The sequence below is a fragment of the Chelonoidis abingdonii genome, chromosome 6 (assembly GCF_003597395.2).
Source record: "Chelonoidis abingdonii isolate Lonesome George chromosome 6, CheloAbing_2.0, whole genome shotgun sequence".
NCBI lineage: Eukaryota > Metazoa > Chordata > Testudines > Testudinidae > Chelonoidis > Chelonoidis abingdonii.
Window position 1 is genome coordinate 132473981 of NC_133774.1, and position 5311 is coordinate 132479291.

At 48.7% G+C, this 5311-nt stretch overlaps 1 pseudogene; it reads left to right on the forward strand.

Annotated features, from left to right (window-relative positions):
* The first annotated feature begins 398 nt into the window (after positions 1 to 398).
* Positions 399 to 1313, forward strand: LOC142047035 (transcription factor JunB-like; annotated as a pseudogene).
* The last annotated feature ends 3998 nt before the right edge of the window (positions 1314 to 5311 follow it).

The window sequence follows — 5311 nt, forward strand, 5'->3', positions numbered from 1 at the left end:
GCGACCAGTCCCGCGGGGGTCCCCTTGCCGCCGCTCGGCCGAGCGGGCGCCCCCGGGCCGGCGGGGGGCAGGACTGACGGCGGCCGCACGGCCGGGCGGGCGGTGAAGATGGAGACTCCCGTTCTACCCCGAGGAGGCTGGAAGCTGCCTGCACGACTCGTGGCCGCTCCCGGCTTTCGCAGCGGCCCGGAGCAGGGTGGAGGCGCGGGGCACAGCTGCTGCTCGGGGCGGTAAGACAGCGGGAGAATGGGCGGCGGGGGCGGCGCCTCCCCCTCGTGCTGCCAGGGCTCTACACACTGCGCGGCCGCCGGCGGACAACCCGGAGCGGCGCAGAGCGCTCAGCTCATTCCCGCCGCGGCGCCCCGGGCTCAAGCAGACGGGGGGAGGAGCCGCGGCAGATGGCGCCCGAGGGGCTCTGTTTGGGCTGGCCGGATCCCTGCGAGCTGCCGCTGCTGAGCCTGCGCCGCGGGCGGACCTGAGCAGCCTCTGATCGCAAGGCACGCCCGGCCTGGGCCCCGCCACCCTGCCCGCCGCGGCCCGCCCCCCGCGGCCGGGCCTTCCTCACGCCCAGCAGGTGACGCAGGAGCAGGAGGGATTCGCCGACGGCTTCGTCAAGGCCTGGCCGCCACTGCACAAGCAGAACCAGCTGCTGGGGGCCGCCGCTGTCGCCGGGCCCCTGCCGGCCCGCCGCCGAACCCGCCGCCGTCTAACACCAACCTCGGCAGCTTCAACCCCGGCGGCCGCTCAGCCCGCGGGCGGCGCCTACTCCGCCGCCCCGCCGGGCCTGCCTTCCCCGCCCGCGCGCCGGGGCTGGGCAGCGGCCGCCTCCCCGCTCCGGCGCCGCCAGGGCCTGGAGAGCCGCAGACTGTGCCCGAGGCGCCCCCGCCGGGCGAGGCGGCCAGCAGCGCCCGACCGCCGCCCTCGCTGTCGCGCTGGACGCGGAGAGCCAGGAGCGGCTGAAGGCCGAGCGGAAGCGGCTGCGGAACGCATCGCGGCCTCCAAGTGCGGCGGCGGAAGCTGGAGCGGATCGCGCGGCTGGGAGGAGAAGGTGAAGGCGCTGAAGGGCAGGAACGCCGAGCTGCGCCGCCACGCAGCCTCCGCGGGCCCAGGTCACCCAGCTGCAGGCGCGTCCGCAGCCACCTCTCCAGCGGTGCCCCATCAGCGCCGCGGGAGCGCCGGCCCCGCCGCCGCCAGAGGGCGCCGCCGAGCCCGCCGCGCCGGAGACCAGCGCCTGCTGAAGCCGCGGCCGGAGTGGGACAGACACTGCCCGGGAGACGGGGGCTCCGCCCAGCCCCGCGCCTCGGAAACGTGCAATCGTCACTGCCCGGAGCCTGCAAGCGGAGCCGGGCACGGGAGCGGCCCCGAAAACACGTGCGAGTCTCGCGTGCTCCCCTGCCGGGGAGGAGCCAAAGGCCACCGGCCCCAGGCGCTGCCGCGGCGGAGAATGGAAGGTCGTCGAGTTTCTAGAGTCGTCTTCAAATATTCCGGAGTCGGTTGGGGATTTGATTGTGGGGGTAGCACTAGAACATTGCAGGGAAAAAATAGGGATTCAAAGGTTAGAATTTAAAGTACCTAGCTTGAAGGTCCGTCTTTATTTATTGATGTCTGGAAAGGAAGCAAAGTACAGAAGTCGGGTAGTAAATGGCGTGTAAGGTATATTTATGTTGCACTGAGTACAAAAGATTTTTATATTGGGTATTTAACTTTCAAAGCTGACTCCAAGAGAAATTCCTACACTTCAAAATGAAGGGTGTTTGGGGGCTGTTTTTCAAAGTTCCAGTGAAGACCTTGACAGATCTGTAAAGAGTTCAGAACTAAAATAACCCGTTTACAGAAGGTCAACGTTATTTCCCTGCAAAAGGCGTAATTCCTAATACACCTTAATATAGTGTGTAGTGATGGTTCAATATGTTTATTCAGAGCTTGAAAAGAAGCTAAAATTATACATTTTTTTAAAAAACTGTGTGTGTATATAAAACAAAATGTGGTTATGGTATTTCTTGGTATTGAGAGGAATTTTTTAAAAAAGATTGTTTTGCTGCAGAGTAGCTTTTAATTTGCAGCTGGCAGTTAAGACATGCAAGTAAAGCTCTTGAATGGGTCTGGTTTTAAAATGTAGCGTTAGCCGATAGAGATTCTGCCAGGTGACAGGTTAGAATGAACCATATTTAATTACAGATTCAACTGTAAGAAAATACTCTTATAGATCATAAGCTCCATATTATTTCTTGTGCTAGTGCAAACTTGGAGCATTGGTATATATATTTATTTATTGAAACTTTGAAACTTTTTGGATGTCACCTAAACTTTTATTTTTATAGCAAACACATACTAGTGGAAGAAATTAATTTGGCAGAAGAGTGTCATTTATGCCTTTTCTTCACTGTGCACATTCCAGTTCTGCTTGCTCTTTATGGGGTATAGTAGCAATTCAGTGCTACCCAGAAAAGGGCTCAGATTGTTTTTTAGCTCTAACGGTTATTATGGTAACTCCATTATATTATGTTTGAATAAATCATAAAAACATAATGGAGAACTAGATTTATTTTTTCAGAAGAAATATGTAAATAATATTTTCTTGTTCTCTTTTATTCTAGAGACATTTTTCTAGTTGTTTAGGGAGGGGAAGAGTCAAAAGTCAGAATGTGAGCTGAGTCTCTGGGTGGAAGAGTCTGTTGTGATTTATTTATTTTTGCCTAGATTTTACTATTAAGGGATAGAAAAGGAACGGTTTTCTCTGCTTAGATTTAATCCTTGTTTTTTGGGATTCTCTGGATAAATAGCAAAGGCCGTGTTATGGGCAGGTTTTGCTTTTTTACTACCTTTTGATATGCATGTTTTGAGCACTTCTGCAAATCAAGGTTTATTCAGTCTTATGGCTTGGTACAATTACATTTTCACTTTCAGCATGAACTCTAAAGGTTCACTCAACAAGAAACCCTGTCTTCGCTTAGGCCCCGATCCTGGATCTGCCCATACTGCAAACCACTGAAGTCAGTGGAGCTCAGCATGAGCAGATCCAGTTGCAGGATGGGGCCCAGCATAGTCTTTGAAAATATCTTAATATAGTTTGTTTTATAAGCATGATCAATTAAACGAATTCTGTATCTGTTTTATATCATCCATGTCCTCTTCTGAAAGCTACTTCAGCTATGCTCTCCAATCCATGAAGGGGAATTGATATGCGTACAATGTTTTTTACTTGTGAGCGGGTTAATTTAAAATAGCATAGCTGTAAATGTAAACTGTGTAAGGCTTCCCCTTGTCAGGCCTGGGACACACACTTAGCACAGATGACTTCAATGAGTAGTGGAGATGCAAAGCACGTTAATCATCTAAAAACTGAGTAAAGTTGTAGCATAGCCAGAGCCAAAATGATTTCAACGATAGTCTAAAATTCCCTTCTTCTGTCCTAAGAATTGTGTATTAGAAATACTAGCGAACAAATGCAATGCCACTTAATTCTTACGAAGTAAATACAATGTAAAGATCTTTTGCTAAGCGTTCAGTTTCACCACACTAATAGAATTCAACCAGTAATAATGTGCCAAATCCGGCAAATGTGTTTAAAAATGAACCAGGGCTTAGTACATGGAAAAACTGTGCATGTGTTTGCAAAGGTGATGGTGTGGAAGTAGAGAATTGATTAATTTTTCACACTTAAAGACAATCTTTATATAATGAAGGAAGGAGGTAATCCTACTTAGTAAACAAATGTGCATTGAGTGCTCTGCACTGGCAATGTTCCTACTTCAGTAATGGAAAATATACTAAGTATTTTGATGGTACAGCACAGTGGTCAACTCCTGTAGTTTCAAATGAAAGTGGGGGAGGTGGGTGAAGACCTTCTAGCAGTACCTGAGGAAAAGGTTGAAAAATACCTGACGCTGCAATCTGAGTGAGGGGGGGAGGAACGGCTCAGTGGTTTGAGCATTGGCCTGCTAAACCTAGGGTTGTGAGTTCAGTCCTTAAGGGGGCCACTTAGGGATCTGGGGCAAAAATCAGTACTTGGTCTTGCTAGTGAAGGCAGAGGGCTGGACTCAATGACCTTTCAAGGTCCCTTTCAGTTCTAGGAGATAGGTATCTCTCCAATTATTATTAACCTAGTCCATTTGCTCCTCAGAAGTATTTAAAGATACAGCTTTAAATAAAAGCACTGTCTATCATTTCCAATAGGGATACTTCACCAATATCTAGAGAAGGGGATGAGCTTCACAGAGAGAAATCACAACCTTGCTTCCAAAATGGTGGCAGAATTATAATATGGGACCAGTGGGGAGCCCCCTCCAGCATAGCACTACTAGGGCTACAAAACATCACTTGGTTTCTCCAGTGATACCTCCACAATTTGTAGAGCTACGTGGCACATTATTCTCACCAAAGTCTTACCAGCCTCATCTTGAATATCTGCCGTGTTGGTTTTATGACTACCTCCTTAAGTCTGTTCTTCTACCATTCTTTTTAGCTTGTAATATTGAGCCTAAGCTTTCTTTACTTTAGTCCATTGTTGCTTGTCGGACCAGCTTTTAAAATGTTATAATACCCTGGTTATTTCCCCAAGCATTCTTCTTAGATTATATATAGCTCCTTCAGTCTTTCACGTCATCTGATCCTTGTATCATTTTGGTTGCTTTTGTATTTCTCCTAGTTTTTCTTCATTGTTCCTGAATTTTCAGAACCAATAAAGTATCAGAGGGGTAGCCGTGTTAGACTGGTTCCGTAAAAGCAGCAAAGAGTCCTGTGGCACGTTACAGACTAACAGACGTTTTGAAGCATGAGCTTTCATGGATGAATACCCACTTCATCAGACCAAGTGGGTATTCACCCACAAAAGCTCATGCTTCAAAACGTCTGTTAGTCTGTAAAGTGCAACAGGACTCTTTGCTGCTTTTACAGAACCAGTAAAGTGCACAACAGATGCACCAAATATGGTCTCATTAGGCCATTTTAGACCCTGATATCTGGTAAAATTTTCAAAACCACTTAAGTGACTTGGGTGCTTACATCCTGTTTTCAAAAGTGACAGACACTTAGAAGCCTAATTCTCTTTAAAAGTCAGTACAATATTGACTTTTAATGAGATTTTAGCACTTTGAAAATGTTACCCCTCCTCCTAGACTTATATTTGATCTCGTCTCACTCATTCCTGATACAGACTGTTCAAGCAAAAGATTCTCATATCTGCAGTTTATCATCACTACCAGTCAGTCTTGCACTGTTTTCCAGACAGGTCCAATCTCTCTCTCATGGTCACTCTACCTGTGTGTTACTATTTTGTGTTTCTCATCAGCAAATTTGATTGCAGAGGAAA